Source organism: Callorhinus ursinus, unplaced genomic scaffold (assembly GCF_003265705.2).
Source record: "Callorhinus ursinus isolate GAN/ISIS: 27379988/994484 unplaced genomic scaffold, GSC_fseal_2.0 scaffold25, whole genome shotgun sequence".
Classification (NCBI taxonomy): Eukaryota; Metazoa; Chordata; class Mammalia; order Carnivora; family Otariidae; genus Callorhinus; species Callorhinus ursinus.
Window position 1 is genome coordinate 3,871,119 of NW_027397087.1, and position 19,101 is coordinate 3,890,219.

At 38.0% G+C, this 19,101-nt stretch overlaps 1 long non-coding RNA gene across 1 annotated transcript in view; it reads left to right on the forward strand.

Annotated features, from left to right (window-relative positions):
* LOC141370043 (uncharacterized) overlaps window positions 1-17,649 on the forward strand; it is a 49,454-nt gene extending 31,805 nt beyond the window's left edge. Inside the window, exons 2-4 of the long non-coding RNA XR_012373735.1 lie at window positions 10,084-10,168; window positions 15,332-15,419; window positions 17,473-17,649. This is a non-coding gene — a long non-coding RNA (uncharacterized lncRNA). The remainder of the gene's footprint in view (window positions 1-10,083; window positions 10,169-15,331; window positions 15,420-17,472) is intronic.
* The last annotated feature ends 1,452 nt before the right edge of the window (window positions 17,650-19,101 follow it).

The following is a 19,101-nucleotide window of genomic DNA, read 5'->3' on the forward strand; positions in this document are numbered from 1 at the left end:
CAGTTCTTAAAACCCCCAGAGAGCAACATGCCGATATCCCTGAGCTTTCGGCTCCTAGATTTTTTACATAGTTTTTACAAAAGAAACACCTCGGGTGTACCAAAGCTTTGTGTAATGAAATCTTTCAGAGCAGCCTGAAAAATATAACTCTTCCCCACCTGGATTCAGTTGTAGGTTAGAGCATATTTAATTTCAAGTCAATAGATTCCCTGCACATCAGCACTTAAGGGATTAAAGACAAGTCTAGTTTTGTTGCCCTAAATGTACTGTTATTGTTATCAATTTATGCAGCCTTGAAATAAGTTTTCAATAAATCTAAGATTAACTATTATTTTCTCACCTATAAATAAAATATAATCATCTTAAAAATCAATGAAAGGAAAACCATCATATCCATTAACCTGGCTCAGAATCCCTCCAGGCCCTTGCTCTGAAACACAGCGCTGTGGATCTTTCATTTTATTGAGCTATATCTCTTTGTATGGCAACCAGCAGGCAAAAGAAAAAAAAAAATCAAATCTAAAAATCAAAGACTACAGTTTTTTGTTTTGAAAACCACTGAGGCAGAGGCTGAATATTCTTTTCTGCCTGGGGTTAATCTTTTTTTCCCCCACTTTAATTTGCAATCAGATGCAATAAAAGAAAAAAAATAAAAAAGGACATTGCCTCAAGTAGCTAGTGGCTTTATTACCATCTCTACTTCCAGTCCCCACTTTTTATCATTTCCAAATCCTTTGTTTTTAAAGTCACCTGCACAACCCTGCAATGTTATAAACACCTTCAGTTGTCTTCACCAACTGTCAGTTTGTACCATCTGCTGTTACAATCTCAAAAGCAGTAATGCATGGGGGTCAAGGCCACTTTCTCTCAGGAAACTAAAAAACAACAGAGCCAAGTTATTTAGTATTTTTTTCTTTTTCCCTGTCAGCTTTACTACACCCTGGAGTGGACATTTTCCTTGCCTTTCAGTTGTGAATGTTTCTCAAAAGACGTGAACTTCACAATAAGGTAACCATACAAAAACAAGGTTTTATAGACAACCCATTATCAACTAGCAGAAGGGGGCGATTAGTCATCTGCTCCACTTGAAATAGATCCAAAAAATTCAAGCCAGTACTGCAAAGAGCAATGCATTTATCTCAGGATTCCAGAGCTAGCATAGTCCCTCCTTAATGTGACGGGGGCATCTGTAGCAGCCTTTGAAAGGTTGTAAGTAATCTCAAAAGCCAAGCAGTGAGGAGTTGACCAGCTCTCCCACCCACCACCCTCCCAAGATAGAGGACTTTCCCCAACCCCATACCCCACCACCCTAGATGATCAATCCTTTTGACCTTGCTTTGGACTAGAGCCAAAAAAGAACTGCCTTTTGTTGACAACTAAAAATGGTCGGTTCAATGGTCAGTACTAAAATTCAATCACTTGGTCCAAATGGGTTTTCTAAAGTCATAGTCCCTTTTTTATTTAGTGAAAGGAATTGTTTATAAGCATATTCTGTTTTCTTTATTTCCTGCAGAACATTACAAATTCACATAAAATTTTTCTATGTGTAAGAGGCCTAGTTTACCCTCAAAGCAGTTCACATGAAAGTCCAAGTTTTTCCCCCATAAATAAAATATAATCATCTTAAAAATCAATATGAGAAAACAATTGGAACCATTAACCTCTCTCAAAATCCCTTCAGCCACTTGTATGAACCACACAGTGCTAAGTCTTTCATTTTATTGAGCTGAATATTTCTTTGCATGGTGACTAGCAAAGGGAAAAAAATCAAAGACTTTGGTGTTGTGTTCTGGAAATAAGAGAGAAATGGGAATGTGAGAATAGATTTTGACCCTTTTTGATTACAGAAAACAGATTCTGGAGACCCAGGAACAATTGTTTTGAGCTACTGCAAAGAGATTATTAGCTTGGTTTGGATTCTCCTTTTGACAATGTTTATTCATAAGCAATTTGTAAAGCTGGGAGTCGATTTTGAAAATCATCAAAAACTTTTCTTTAAGATTAACAAAAAGAAAGAAAAAGAGGAAGAGAAGAGGTATTTTAAAAAGTGTAACTCAAATGCAATGACAAGACTGATTTAGGCTCAGTGGTGCGGTAGGTGAGCTGAATGGCAAATACATGAACTTGGTCACTGTCTGCTTAAAGGTCACTTATTCTCTCCTTCCCTGTTGAAATTCTTTTGTAAAGTTCCATAATGAGGAAATATCAGAAGGTATAACGGGACTTTAAACACCTTACTTCATCAGTATATGTAGTCTTATATATAATATTTCTCTTGATACACTGTTTAAGAAAATATCCTCCTTCCTTATAATCTTCCATCTTTTTGAAAAAAATAAAATACCTCTTCAATTAACACAAGGATAAAGTAAATCATTTTCTGGTAGTTTATCTAACAAGCCATGAACATGTTAAATGGATTTTAAAAGACATTATTATTATACCCATATAAAAACAATCAACTCTGCATGAAATAAGTAGCTTGGAAATTGCTCATTATAAAAATTGAGTAAAGAACCAGTTTTTGCTAGAACTTTGAGGAAACAATCTCATATTTTTAATATTTGTGCCAAAAAGTTTTTAATTATTTTGTTCAATATCTCTATAACCCAACTTAGTAGCTAAACACTTGGAAAAAGAAAACCATATGTAATTTTCTCAGTAAAAATGTAATAAGGATATAACAGAATCTAAAATATAAATGCTATTGTCCATAACTAAATGGATAAAAATCAACTTTCTTTGATTCTAATCTTATAGTTTTAAATCACATCCTATGTCAGATAATCAAAAGTATTAAACAAAAGGGAATAAAAGACACATTATTCTTTACCAGCACTTAGCATAGGGCCAGGTATTCGGTCCATTTGCATTTATTGGGATGGTTTTTATTCTTTTTATCTGATTTTATGTTTAGTATTTATTATAATTTACTATGGTTTCTTCTGTTCCCTTAAGTTTTGTTGGTTTACATTTCTCTTCTCCCTCTTTTTCCTTCCTCCCCAGTTAATTTGGAAATAAAAATCGTGTTTATTGATGTCATTAGTAATTATAGTCCCTTCCCTGATAATTTAAAACATATTCTATTAATACATCAATTATTAAATAATAATTGTGCCTCCCACCAATAGGTGGGATCTGATCACTGCTTCCTCTCCTCTTTCCTCTGACATTCAGAGACTGTTAGGATCTCTCACTCCCCAATTATCTGCCCTTCCCCAATGAGATGAGATCTTTAGAATGTTTCTTTATGCCACAAAATTTTACTCAGGTAGTCTATAATTCTTACTTTCAAACTATGCTTACGTTATCCCTTTTGGTGTTTCTTGGTTGTTGAATCCTTACTCTCTACAATAAATACTCAGTTAATTTTTAAATCACCTACTGAGACTTAATTATTGCAAGAATTATTACCACACTTTCCTCTTTATCTCCCATTATCTTGAGAGATAGTATTTGAATCCATTGTCAAAACGTTGGAGTCCTTCCTCAAGGACTTTCTTCGAATAGGTAACTCAAATGCCTTAACTTTCTCTTGTCCTAACAGAGCAGTGATATTTTGGACAGGTAAAGAATTTCTGGTTAGTGGTTCTTTTTTCTGTCTTCTTTATAAAGGATAAGAATGTTCATATCAAACCAATTCTCTTTACTTTATAATTTATTCTTAAAATTTCACCAGGATATATAGGTTATAAGTTTGTTTGTTCTCCTTAATTCTTTTTGAGACTGGATGAACCATTTCAATCTACAGATTGAAGTCTTTCTTCAGCTCAGGGAACTTTTCTTCAATTGTTGAATTATTTTGTATTAGCCATATTTTTTTGCTGTGTTGATGCTGCCAAACCTATTACCCCAAATCTTACTGGCTTACAATAAGCCTACTTTGAGGTTTGTAGATTGGCTACGGGTCAGCTGGTCTGGACTGGGCTCAGCTAGGCTGGCTAGTCCAAACTCTCAACCTCATATAGGGTATAGGTTAATTCCATGGGGCTTTTTCTGGGACAATAACTTAACAAGCTATAACTCTGTTGCATATGCCTCATTGGTGAAGAAAAAGAGGCATTTCAGAGAGCTGTCAGAAATTTGGCTGACTTCGAAATGTCTCAGCTCAGGAACTGGCACACTTCCCACATGGCCACTGAGGGGTGAGGTGTATTTCTGAAAATAATCTAATCTTCCACATATTGCTTTTCTATATATCTTATATTCTTTTTCTTGAAGTCCTGCTAGTCACATGTGAAGTCCCCTGGATATTGCCTGATCACTGCAGGCATGGTTCTCTGTATTTTTGCTGGGTTTTATAAGTTATTTCTTTCTTTTGGTCTCCAGGAACACTAATTCTATTTTCAGCAAAGATTATATTCTTTTTCAGTTGCAACTATTAAAAGGTTTCATTTGGAAATCAGTTTTATACATTCTTGTTATGGATTAATGTTTATGTCCCCTCAAAACTCACATGTTGAAGCCATAGCCCCAGTGGGATGGTATTAAGGAGCAGAAGCCTTTGGGAAGGAATTAGGTTTAAAGGAAGTCATAAGGATGGAGCCCCCATAATAGGATTAGTGCCCTTACAAGAAGGGAAAGAGACACCAAAATTTCCTCTTTCCACCACGTGAGAATAGAGCATAGGAAGGCAGCTGTCTGCAAAGCAGAAAGAGGATCCTTAGCAACTGAATCCACTGGCACCTTGATCTTGGACTTCCCAGCCTCCAGAACAGTGAGCAGTAAATGTCTGTTCCTTAAGTCACCCAGTCTATGACATTTTATTGTAGCAGCCCAAGCTGATTAAGATAGTTCTGGGTGGCTCAGTCATTAAGCGTCTGCCTTCGGCTCAGGTCATGATCCTAGGGTTCTGGGATTGAGCCCCACTTCAGGCTCCCTGCTCCACGGGAAGCCTGCTTCTCCCTCTCCCACTCTCCCTGCTTGTGTTCCCTCTCTCGCTGTCTCTCTCTCTCTCTCTCTGTCAAAATAAATAAATAAAATCTTAAAAAAAAGATAGTTCTGAAAAATCTTTTTTATACTCTAAATATATCTCCTTGAGTGTCATTACTATTTGCTTGATTTCCCTTCCACCACTCTCTTTAGCTCTAAGTGGGTAAAACCCTTTCTATTTTCATTGTTTAATTTGGTCTTCTTTCCTCAAGTGACTCAGTTTCCCAAAATTAACTATACGCCCTCTTTGTCTATAGAGGGTTGCATTTTCTTTGAATGTTACTACAGGTCAGGCTGTTTGTCACTCGCAGGGAGTGGCAGTCAGACTAGTGGCAGAAGGCATGAAAGTTTCTGTTCTTATGGGTTAACAGCATAAAATGGCAAAACGTCATCCTTCTGCCACTTGAAAGAGCCCCCTATAGTCCCAAGGCCCTCTTGGTAGCTGTTATCTAGCTGAAAGACCTGGAGATGCTTCATTCAGCACACTGCCATAGTCCTCCTTCAAGGACCCCAAGTTAACAGATGTAGCAGGCTCTCCTGACCACATGCAAGAAGCCAACAGGTATGATCCTTTCTGAAGCATCCCAAAATCTAGGCTCTTACCTTCAATCTTGAACAAAGGCATGCCTTCACTTCCTACACTGGTCCCTGAGTATTTTGCCAATGATATCAGGAGTCCTCACTAGCCAATATGGTAACCACTGGCCACATATGACAATCAAGCACTTTGAAATATGGCTAGATTGACTTGAGATGTCCTCTAAGTATAAAATACAAATAAAATTTTGAAGAATTAGTACAAAGAAAGTAAAATAGCTCAATATTTTTATGTAAATTACATGTTGAAATGATAACAGTTTGGATAGGAATTAGATAAAATATATTATTGTGATTAATTTCCCTTTTCCCTTTTTTAATATGGCTACTAGAAAATTTTGGATTCCCTATGTGACTTGCAATATAGCTCACATTATTTTTCAAATTGGACAGTGCAGCATTGGAGATGGAGGCCCTGTCCTGATCAGCCTTTTCTGGGAGCTTCAGGAAAATTCAGACCATCCTTCAGGAGCCACCAGAATAGTGGAATGAGGAGGAAAGAAAGGCTGGGGAACTACTTGGGCCACCTTCTTCTCCCTGGCCTTGTCTTAAAAATAAGAGTAAATTCCATTTATGCCCATGAGCTTTATTCTTAAAATCATTTATGATTTTAGTTTTCTCAAATGGACATTTCACCCTCAAAAACAAGAATAATTCCTAGGATAATAATGTAAATTGGGAAATTCAACTTTCAAAAATATTTCTTTTTTAAAAAAAGAATTTTTATTTATTTTAGAGGGACAGAGGGAGAGACTCCTCAAGCAGACTCCCCACTGAGCACAGAACCCAATGTGGGGCTTGATTCCAGAATCCTGAGATCATGAACTGAGCCATAATCAAGAGGTGGTCATTCAACTCACTGAGCCACCCAGATGCCTCAAAAATATTTCTAATTAGAGGATATGAGTGAAAGGTTTTCAATGTTCAAATGCATTTGAAACATTAATAAAAAATTTCTTTAAAGGTTTAAAATATCAACCTCCATTTGCACAGACTTTGGAAGGCATTTAACACAATTGCTCACACTTGCCCCTTTTCCATATTGGGTGGATTTATAACATAAATTATATACATTATATACTATTAGTACTATAAAATGGACTTAAAAGCCCAACATAGTTACTCCCTGCTCTTAGTCCTTGCGTAGATATTAGTGTGGCTGCTTTAGGAAGGAATAACAATTTTGAAATTAACTTAAAAACACAACTAAAAAATTTCTTGCAAAAAAATTAACATATTCTATGATACAATAGAAAACATATTCTAATGTCTAGGATACATTGTGGGTGAAAGAAAGCAGGATGTAAAACAACATGAACATTATAATTCCATTTCCACAAAGAATTAGTATTTTCTATTAATATTGTACACAGATAGAGTTATGTATATTCATACCAACCTATCATCAACCAGGCATAAACATTGTAACTACACCATTAGTGGGGGTTCGGTATTTTTCTGTAAGGCCTCTTTGCAGTAGACGCCCTTGCCACAAGCATTTTTGCCACACACACGTCCAACCCATAACTAAATGATTGCTTTTGTTTCATTTCTCCATTGACAAAGTTCCCATTTTTATATTATATAAATCTTAGCCAGCCCCCATAATGGTTTATACTGTGACAAGTAGACACGGTGGTCTTAAAGTCGTAGACAACAGTTACCTATATCAACTTGATAGAAAGGTCAGTGATAAAACTTTCTAGAAGTGTGAAATCAGACTGTGTAAAGCCAGACTGCATACTATACTGTCCTAGAAAGTCAGAGCACAGCAGTTACAATAACAAAACTCAGTAACAAGTACAGTACAGCATGAACGCATTTCCCATACAATTCTGAAGTGCCTATCAATGGACACATGACACTGTGCCAAGAAGGAACAACAGTGTAAAAGACTCCCAATACAGGACAAAGCTCAGTTACAAATAGGCATGCTAATATTTGGAAAATGGATACTTCTCTTAATAAAGAAATTAATCATTAATTTTATTACTTTTTTCATGTTTCATTAGGTCCTGTCTAACGTCCCTATTTTTCCTTATTTTATTGTTTACAGCAAAATTGTCTTAACAGCCAATTAGTTACACAGCAAAAACGCTTACAGCAAAAATGCTTGCAGCAAAGATATTTGTGGCAAAACTACCTAAAACAACCATTAACAACACTTTTAGTCTCTGTACACAAAGTAATAATTCAAGAATAATTTTAAGTTATTTAAATAAACTGTGATACTGAAATGACCTCTTCATGAGATAAAAAGACCAAAAATAAGGCTACCATTATTTTTCCAAAAGACTCCCAGACCAAAAAAAAGTGTTATTTTGAAAGCTTCTTTATTTGCCTAAAGCATGCTATGTCACATTTCTATATTTTATTGAACTTCTATTAAATATATATATATATTCCAGATGTTCCTTGATTTCAGAAAGCAATTTTTCTAAAATCTGACCTTATTTACATTACAAGAGATTCTTCTTTTTAACAAAAGAATAAAAGCAATGTTCCTCTAAAGCACAAATTCCCTGAGAATTTATAATTTTATTAAAATGATACATTTCAATTCATCAGATATACCCAAAACATGAACTATATGTAGGTGTCCGTATTACATGCTTGTAAAATATAGTGACTACATTTATGTCCAACAGTTTGAGAGGTCACTCCACCAAGGCCCAAAAAGTGGCAGTGCACCTATATTTTTTCTACTGACCAAGGAAAAGAAATGCTTTTCCAGGCAATACTTCATCAACCCTCAGATTCTCAAAAGTTCTAGCTTCTTATTCTTACTGACAATTTTTTTTAAACGATTTTAGTTTTTATTTGACACAGAGAGAGAGAGCACAAGCAGGGGGAGTGGCAGAGAGAGAGAGAGAAGCAGGCTCCCCACTGAGCAAGGAGCCCAATGCGGGACTCGATCCCAGGACCCTGGGATCATGACCTGAGCCGAAGGCAGACATTTAACCGACTGAGCCCCCCAGGTGCCCCTCTTATTGGCAATTTTTAAATGGATCCTAGTGAGTTAATGTAGTTTAAATTTATTCAAACTTTTTTTCACCAAGTATGAAAAATGTTGGAATGGCAAATTAAAAGAAATAATTTTTTAAAAATATTTGTAATACAATTTAGAAAGCTCACTCCAGGAGAAATGATGTTAGTGACAGGAGCAACAGGGAGATAATTCAGGAGTCTATGAAAACAGCCCATGCCAGACATGATAAGAACTCCAGAAAGAGTAGAGAAAATGGGGGGAAGATGAAGAATATAACAGATACTCAACAGCCATTTTCCCACCCTACTTCCGTCCTGGCAGAGCCCACCCCTGACTACAGGGGCCCAGAAAGAGCTTGGCTATGTGACCCAATCCTGACTAAGGGACCTCATGCTACTAGAGTGAGAGTGTGTGTGTGTGTGTGTGTGTATGTGTGTGTGTGTGTGTGTGTGTATTGTGGTAGGGTGGTGGCAGTTGGCCAGTATTCCTAGAAAAGGTTTTCTACCCTGATAAAAAGATTGAGCACTGTAAGAACAAGAAAGAACCTTATCCTTTTGGCTTCTGGATATTGTTACATGAAAGAGTGTTGCTTATTGCACATTGAGGCAATCAGCCCTGAGGAGAAGAGCCAGAAAGTTTCAGAAAAGCCCTTCTAGGGTTCTGATAACTCTGAACTGTGGAACTACAGCTTAACTCTAGAATCTTTAAGTGAAGTTCCCAAATCCTGGACGTTTAGATGGCTTTTAGTCAGATTTGTTATTACTTGCAGCTGGAAGTATTATAAACAGAATGGATGGATTAAAGCTGATATGATTCAGTAGGTGGAATCCATAGCACTTGATCAATGACTGATTGTAGATGATGAGGAAAAGAAAGAAGTATAACATGACTCCCAGGAAATTTAGGTCAGAGCGCTTAGGGCATTATGATTTACTAAATAGAAAAATGGAAATATAGAAAAAATAAAGATAGCAAGAGAGTGGGGGATAAATTAGCAAAGCTTGGGACATGTTGAGACATGTTAATATTCATTTTTCTCTGTGACATTCACATGATTGCATAGAGGTGTAGGTTATAGTCCTAGAGCTCAGACATTAAATGTATGAAGTAGATCTGTATGAGATCAGAGAATATATTGGTCTCTGCCCCCAGTGGCCGAGCTCCTAAAACCCTTTAATTTCCTAAGTTATATGAATACTAGGAGCATCTTTTTTCCCCCTCCATTTTAAATGGAGTTGGAAGCCCTGAAGTGGGGGGAGCAGTCATGCACTACCTACCACTCACTGCAAGAAGCATCCCACGCATTCTCCAAGAGAAGCTTACTATACATATCCCAGCAGGAGAAAGGAAGAATTTCTCCTTGCCCAGCAGCAGCCCAGCTAATGAAAACTCAGTGAAATGGCCACTCCCAGCTTCCTCCGCCTCCCTGTTAAATTGAGCCCCTCTCTTCTGTTCTCTGGCCTTGCCTGTGGTTCAGCATAGTTTGCTTGTCCTAAATTACAATTCCGCTGCTAGTCCCAGATAAACTCATTTTGCTGGTAAAGTAACTGGCTCCTTTTTTTAAGGTCAGTGATCCATAGTGACCAAATATGAGGCTGGGAAAGAGATGAACCACTGAAGAACTAATGACCTCCAGAGAACCCATGTGAGGTACCCACTTGAGCCCTTTGTGCTCTTAGCTTTCATGAGCCTTTTCCCTTTTAGTCCTGTAAGTCTCCTCTCAGATCTGAGCTCCCTTGTTTTAGTCGAGCTCTCCAACTTTATCTGGGATCTGTTTAAATGCTTTGTCTTTCCTGGGGCGCCTGGGTGGCTCAGTCAGTTAAGCAGCTGTTTTCAGCTCAGGTCATGATCTCTGGGTCCTGGGATTGAGCCCCAACGGGGCTCCCTGCTCAACCGGGAGTCGGCTTCTCCCTCTCCCCCTGCCCTGCCCCCTCCCCCTGCTCGTGTGAGCAAGCATGCTCTCTCTCAAATTAATAAATAAAATGTTTTAAAAAAAGGCTTTGTCTTTCCTGATGAGTACTCATTTGGATTTTTTGAGCCTCTGGTTTTGATTAAGGGGGTCCCAATCTGTCAAATACTCTCAGGAGAGTTCTCTGGGACCCCGACCATTTTTATGTTTAAAAATATGGTCCCTCCCTGTGTGCATTTTTAACTAATTGGACCAACTTAACCAAAAATAATTTAGAACTCTAATAACCACTATAGGGAACTTTAAATCTCCCCAAACTTGCTTTTTTAGAACCAAATTAGAAGACTGCCGCTCTAAAATAAAATAAACTGAATGGGACGCCTATTTCAATTGGTATCTTGAGGTTTCCAAGCATATTCAGGACTCTAAAATTGCCTCTTTACAAAATGCTATTTCTAAAGTGACTGAGGAAAATACACAACTGAAAAAAAAGTAAAAAGGCATCCGAGGCCCCTTCACCCCTGAGCCACCACTAATTTTCTCTTCCCCTACTGCACCTCCTTTGTACTTTTCATTTCTTCGTTCCAACCCTCGAACTGAATTTCCCTTTTTCTCCAAACCTCTCTCTACTTCCTCCTCACTCAAACCCATGAGAACCTGCCCCTTTAAAATTAGACCCTCTGAGGATCCGGCTAACCCCCTAATTTCCTATGTCTTCTGGACTAAAGCCAAACTGTGAGCTAAAGTCAAAGATTTTCCTAGAGTTACTAAAGATCCTCAAAGATTTGCCAAGAAATTGAATTTTGTCCAGACTTCCCAACCAGGTTTCTCAGATTTGTACCTGCTAGTTCTCAGGCTCGTTGGCAGAGGCCAAGCCCAACACTGGACGGGAACAGCTAATGGAAATGCTCCTGAAAAATCTCTGAACAGCAAATGAGACCAGCCTTGCTATATATTCAGGATCAGCAATCACTAATTGATTTCACCTGGCAATCCCAAGAGCTTTCCCAATACCTGTTGATTGAATAAGATTCAGGCCTGTACCCAGAAGCCCAGTAAGCTTGTGCATGAATATTATAGACAGTCCCAAATTGTTTTTAAGTAAAATTCTGGTCTTCCTTCCTCAGCTTTCAACTTCATGCTCATTAATGGGCTAAACCAGGATCTTTCCCTTCTGATTAAAAGGACCAACATGGTGGGGTGCCTGGGTGCCTCAGTTGGATAAGCGTCTGACTTTTGATCTCAGGGTCATGAATTCAAGCCCCATGTTGGGTTCCATACTGGACTTGGAGCCTATTCAAAAAAAAAAAAAAAAAAAAAAAGACCAGGATGGAATGGGTGACCATGTCTAGGCCAACTCTAATTTATCCATCAGCTCACCCACCCCCTAGATGATTCAACTAAAATGTAGACCACTAAAATCCTTAATTTTCAACTCCCATAAATGGAAGCTTGCAAACAAAACCAACCCCTTCTCCCCATCTTTGTCATTATTACAAAAAGCCGGGTACTGGAACAAAGACTATTACAAACATAAACTCAGGCACCTTCCATCCTCCAACAAGTCTTCCCAATGCCCTCCTAACTGCCAATTATGGGACTTTGAAAAACTTCAAGAGGTTCTTTCCAATTCTTCCTCTTAACTGGCTTAGAGAAATAACTCCAAGCTGGGAGTGAATCTTAACACCAGGGCCAAACTCTAGGTGCTCAACCCTACTGTTATTACACAGCCCTGCTTTGGAGTACTAAAATGGTTCTCCTCAGTTTCTCAACCCTTGTTTATTTATTGGGCTGAGATTTCTTAGAGAAATATCATGTTGTAATTTCTTTCTCCTGAAAGAGGGAGATAATTTTAGACTTTATAGCAGCAACCAAAATAGCTAGTCAGCTGACTCAAGCAATCCTTCAACATCTTTTATTTGCTCATTTCTGATGGCAGTAGAACTAATTTTAAGGACACTAACCATTTGTCCTACTGGATCAGTTGCCACATCTTTATGGACAATATTCTTAACAGATAATTGGCAGAATCCATAGCACAGTTTTATTTTTCCTATAAAAATCCAAGTAGTGGGGTGCCTAGGTGGCTCAGTTGATTAAGAGTTTGACTCTTTGTCTTGGCTAAGGTCATGATCTCATGGGTCATGGGCTCTGCTCAGCGGGAGTCTGCTTGAAGATTCTCTCTCTCTGCCCCTCCCCTATTTGTACCCCCCCGTCTCTCTTTCTCAAATAAATAAATAAATCTTAAAAAAAAAAAATCCAAGTAGATCCCTCAAAACATTTCCCCAGAATCAATACCCTATAAATAAAGAGGCCCTTCTAGGCACCAAGCCCATAATAGAAGATTATAAGGCTCAGGGCCTCTTATCCCCTGTACTAGTCCTTGTGATAATCCTATTTTGCCTGTGAGGAAACCCAGTGGCCACGGATGGAGATTTGTTCAGGATCTCCAAGCCATAAACAATATTATTATCCTTTGACACCCTGTAGTTCCAAATCCCCATATTTTGTTAGCCTCCATCCCCACTGAAGGCAAATTTTCCACTGTGATTGATTTATGTAGTGGATAAATCATCCACTTTAACATCCCTGTGGATAAGGCCAGTCAATATCTCTCTGCCTTTGCTTGGGAAGGAAAGCAATACATCTGGACGGTACTGCCCCCGGGTTTTACCAAAAATCCTTCCTGCTTCTCCCAAACCTTAAAGGCGGATGTAGATGATATAAAGTTACCTGCAGGTTCCGTTTTATTATAATACATACACAATATGCTTCTCTGCTTTCCTTCTCTGACTATTCATGGTTAACCAATAGTTCTTAATTTAAAAGGTAAAAATAGTAGATATTATGATGGGGATGATATTGTAACTCCTTTTGAAGTCCTTGAGGCAGCACCTTGGCTCTGGGCTACCTCAGTCCAACAGGCTGAATTGTATGCTTTTGTTGGGGCCTACATTTAGCCAAGGGCAAAACTGCAAATATCTAGACTGGTAGTAGATATGCCTCTGTAGTAGCTCACGACTTTGGAATGCTATGAAAACAGCAAGTCTTTCTCACTTCCAGCAGGAACAAAATTAAAAATGATCTTTATGTCCAGGAATTATTAGATGTCATACTCTTGCCAGCCACTTTGGCCATTATCAAAGTCCCTGGGCTTTGCATCTAGGAAGGAAGGCTAAGGGAAACCACTTCACCAATATTTCTTAAAGAACACTGCTCTCAAGGAACCAACAACAAAATGCCTGTCATGGTCCCTGAATGATAATCTAAAAAATTTGACTAGGTATTCCCAATAATAGCTGCTGAAAGAAGAAAAAAAAAAAGATTAGAAATCTAAGAATTGTTGGTTCAGTTTAAAAAGAAACTCTGATTTGAACCACATAATAATCCAGTCCTGTCAGAGACTCTGAAGTTCACATTTCTGACTATGTACCTGCATTGAACTGTTAGTCCACTGATAAGATGATAACTTTTGTGAATCAATACTGGTGGGAAAATATTAACAAGGCCACAAAGAGTACCTACTTTGTTTGTCCCACCTGCCTAAAATACAATTCAAGACAACCTATCCACATTGCTCTTGGACATATTAAATTGCCCAATGGACCATTCAAGTTTTGGCAAATGGATTTTATAGAGCTTCCCCCATCCCAAGGATATAAATATGTTTTAGTCATGGTTTGTATGTTTTAGAATATCATCCCGTCCTGAGGAACTGCCCTCAAACTTCACAGTGACCAGGGAATTCACTTTACTAGTCAAGTACTTCAATAGGTCTGTGCTGTTTGACCAGTTTTTCAACACTTTCATTCTCAATCTTCAGGGTTCATCGAATGTACAAACAGTATTATTAAAACTCAGTTGGCAGAATTTGTAGAGACACTTCAAATACCCTAGCCAAAAGCACTGCCATTGGTTCTTCTAGATCTCAGATCTAGCCCATTTGGAACCCATAAACCCATCCTCTGATTTAACTGCGGGACCCCAATGTAGTTAGCTCCTGCTTCTTTTGATCTTCATCTGGTAAAGGGGGATGTATTTCAGTATTGCAGCTTTAGTAGAATGATCTTTCTTCAGTGTGTTTCTGGGAGATAAAGACCTCAAACATCACACCTTGCAGGCCAGAGATTTTATCTATTAGAAAAGATACCTCCAGAAAGATGCTTTTCAACTTCATTGTAAAGGAACCAAACTTTGTGCCACCAAACTCCAAGGAATAGATTCTTGGATCCACATGTCCTGTCTAAAGAAAGGGCCAAACCCTGACTGAACTGCACACCAACTGTGACCTGAGAGTAAGGATTTCCAGGAACTGAAGCAGATAACAGCCGAACGAGTTAGCTTCCCCAAGATGACTGGACCAAGCCCATATACCCTTTTTTTTTTAAATATTTTATTTATTTATTAGAGAGAGACACAGCGAGAGAGGGCACAAGCAGGGGGAGTGGGAGAGCGAGAGGCAGGCTTCCCATTGAGCAGGGAGCCCGATGTGGGGCTCAGTCCCAGGACCCCGAGATCATGACCTGAGCTGAAGGCAGACGTTTAATGACTGAGCCACCCAGGCGCCCCCCATATACCCTTTATTCATGGTTTCTTCCTACCTTATTTGTTCCCTTTCTTTCTTGGTCCAACCTATGGCAAAAGGGGGAAACCTCTCTGGCTATTGGATGGATCACCAGAAACTCCAATCTGTTCATAGTGTCAGAGATCCTTTGTTCTTCTCTATTTAAGTACGATTTGTTCCCCAATACCCAACAGAAATACAAATGGGAGAACTCCTCTTTGAAAGGCTTTTATAAAAGACCGCTTCAGGCTGGGATGGTTCCTTGAAGAATATCCATTCCTCATCTTATTCAGTAAAATAATTTTTAAGCTTTATACCTTCTGCCTGTCAACCTTTGCAGAAACAATGTGCCTGACAGAGTGATGTGAGTTCAGTGCTTCAAGATGATCTCCAATGTTTGATGTGGGGGAGAAACCTCCACACATTTGGTAAGCAGAGGTGTCAGAAGAGAAGTGTTCTGTGTGAGTATAGAAGGAGTGTGGAAATAAAGGAGACACATGGGAGGGAAAGACTGAGTTTTTCCAACATAATAAAAGTATAAGATTTGATGTTCTATTGTCTCTAGGTATTTCTATATCTAAACTTGTAGCATAGTTTTCTCACTTCATCCTGACTCATATATCTAAGTGCCTATAGTACAGTCTCTTTTCGGAAATTTCATAGCTACCTTAAACTCAACATGACGCCACAAGAACATCTAATTTTTTCCTCATCCCCTGTTCTTTTTCTATTTCTGTATGTAATATGTAAGATGATGGCAATAAAGCATGTTCTCTGAAATGGCCAATGAGTTGAAGACAAACCTCCATAGAACACAGTTTTCTTGTTTTTGTTATTTTAGACATTTTATTTATTTTTATTTGAGAGAGAGAGAGAGAGACTGCATTAGCAGGGGGAGGGGCAGAGAGAGAAGGAGAAGCAGGCTCCCCGCTGAGCAGGAAGCCCCCACATGGGACTCAATCCCAGGACCCTGAGATCATGACATGAGCTGAAGGCAGACGCTTAACCATCTGAGCCACGCAGGCGCCCCAGGAACACAGTTTTTAAAGAGCAAAGGAAGAAGTTCTCATGAAGAAACCAAGCAAGAAAAACATGAAAGATTGGAATTGACTCAGAAAGGTTCAGTAGAAACCAAAGAATAGAGTTACACAGAGGAAATGGTCAATAGTATAAAATGCCATGAGGGGCTGAATGAAATACAGGCTTATAAATCGGATTCTAAAAGGGTTAACTACTTGCCTAAGATAGGCAGTCATCAAAAGTCAGTTTAAACAGGGAAAATATTCATAGAAAAGTACGTTCTAATATAAAAACTGCAAATACACTATACAACTGCATACTTAGTGTTTTAGTAATTTAACTGAAAAAAGATTTGAGGGAATTTTTAAGTAAAATTAACAGTAAAATCAGAGCCCAGAATCTCTTTTCTCTAATAACAAATGACAGTTTAGAAGGGAGGGATCACCAGGAGCAACTAAACTTAGAAGGAGTATATCTCTCACCAAAACCACTTTTTAAAAAGAAGGCAGAACAAAAACTCAAAAATTTTCCAGTGGGATTGGTGCCATTTCCAACCCCCTGGTGCATCCTGGAGTAATACCTGAAAAGGTAAGTCAACAAATACCTCACTGATAGCCCCAAATTTTAGAAATTAGTATGTAGCAAAGGAATGAGTAGGCAACTCTGGGAAAAGTCTTACTACAAGCCCACTCCTAAGGCTCCAAAATCTCAGTGGAAAGAGTTACCAGAGCCTTAGCCTTTTTGGTGTGTCCAGGCAAAAATCAAAGTGGGACAGGAAGAGAAAGTGACTATAAACAACCAAAGCGATTTACCTTTAGCAACTAAACAAGAACTTAGAAGCACTGACGCGAAAAGAGAAGATAAATAAGACACAAGATCCTGTGAGGGTGGAGTAAGGTGTGGGGACAGGTTCAGTGGCTGGTGGAAATCCGCCCCAACTATTACAGTTTAACCGTAAGACTCAGACTGATGAGTATTCATATGCTTTCCTTCTTCTGGCCTGGCAGAAGGCTAGAAATAGAAGCTAAGAAAAGACAGCTATAATTCAGGAGTAAATTTTGGCTCAGAGCTCAATGCCCAATGGGGAGAACAACCCTCAAGTCCTACCCCTCCTTCCTCACCCCAATGGGAACAGATGTATTCCCACCAAGTGGAGGTTGTTTAAAAGGAGAGGTCCAACTTAATTTCAGTTTTAACACCCTCTGACCTGCAATCTGATCTTCAACCTTCACCTTACTCCTAATTCTGGCTCAACATTGATTTTCTCCTTTGTAAAATAAGAATCATTTTGAGAAATACTATTTCTACCAATTTCCTCCATGAGATTGCTTAAGGATTAAATAAAATAATTTGTATAAAAATATGAACCTTGCAAAGTCTAAAGCTTTGATACAAAAATTGGTTGTTGTTGTTGTTATTGTTATGTTGTATTTGGCAAAACGTGCTCATATCTTTTTCTAGGCTAGTGTCTTCTAAAGCTCAGAGCTGATCTGCCCTCCCACACTGATTTCTCTTCACCTCATGAAGGTCTGTCAAAAATTTCCAAAGCACTGATAGGATGGATGTTCAAGGTGTGTCTCTGTTTTCCATGAGATTCTTTGGCTTTAAAAAACTGCCTTATACATTATTGTATTTGCAAACTGGTTTCTTAATAAAGTTGTAATTTGACATTGTGGCATCATTGGATTTTTAACAAAACCTCGGTGCTGACTTTGCAATTGTTTCATTTCCTATTAAAAATAGTGAAGTAACAATTTGTCCAGCTTACCTGGAAACAATATGGCCCTCAGTTGTTTGGTAATTGGGTAGATATTTATTGTCACATCCCATGCTCTCTGTATAAACACTTGGTGTTAGTAACTATTCATAACTGCAGCTTGGCATGTCCACGAAATTAAACAAAGTAATTAATTTAGTTTCAGGCATAAAACAAGGAAATACGGAGGGCTACTGAAGCAACGTGAACGTGTGAAAACTCATAGAATTATTACAAGAACAAAAAAGTATGTAGCCTGCAGTAATAAAGTGATTTTTAAATTATTTTGTCAAAGAAATACATTTAGTTTTTCATTAATAGCCTTAAAGATACAAATTTTAATATTTTTCCCTTACATTATCAGGCTACTTTCCATATATATTGACCAGAATTGTTCTGTTTGTAAGACCCTAACTAAACTACTACATGTAAGAAGTATAATTTCTTATGTGTGAAAATCTCCTTACTCTACTATGGCAAAATATCTACCAGGATAGTATCATTCAAAACAACCTGTTATCTAGAGTGAACATCATGGGAGGAGACAAATGATGAATGTAATCAAAGCTAAGATGATAGAGAGAAAAAAGTGGGGGGAGGAACTCTATTCTCAAAATGTAACCCTGTATAGACATCTGACTTGGTATCTTTGTAGCCCTATCAGTAAGAAGAGAATGCTATCAGTAAGAAGAGAATGCCATCCTTTGCAATGTGCTTCAAAATATTTATATGAAAAATGCTGTGTCATGGAAGGAGAGTGAAGCCTTTGAATCAACTTTTATGCAGTCATTTATATATACCACACCTGGATTTCCAATTTTCAGATGATTGCAATATAATAAACAATGATAACGCTATGACCACAGTGGATAAAAACTAATCTTTCACAATTCCAAACTTGATTTAGAATCTTGCCGTATCATTATTATCGTGAATTATACTGACGCCTGTAAGAATCCCAGCTAAAGTGTATATATTGATTAAAGGCTGGTAGCAGAGCATTTGATATATTTAAAAACTAAAAAGCCTAAAACTAAAAATTAAAATGATACCTTAAGAAACAATTCAACATTGAAAAGATGAACAAATAAAAGGTAAATGACTGAAGATGTATATATCCACTATTGAAATATTATTCATTAATAAAGCATCGACTTAAGTCTTGCATGCTTTGTACATTTTGGGATAAGATGACAGAAAGAAGGAAGCTAGAAAGGAAAGGAAGAAGCAAAGAAGAGAGGGAGGGTGGAAGGGAAAAAGAAAAGCAGGCAATCCAAAGAGGAAGTGAAGTGAGGTACAGAGACCCCATTTTTGTAACATAATTTTTTTTTCTC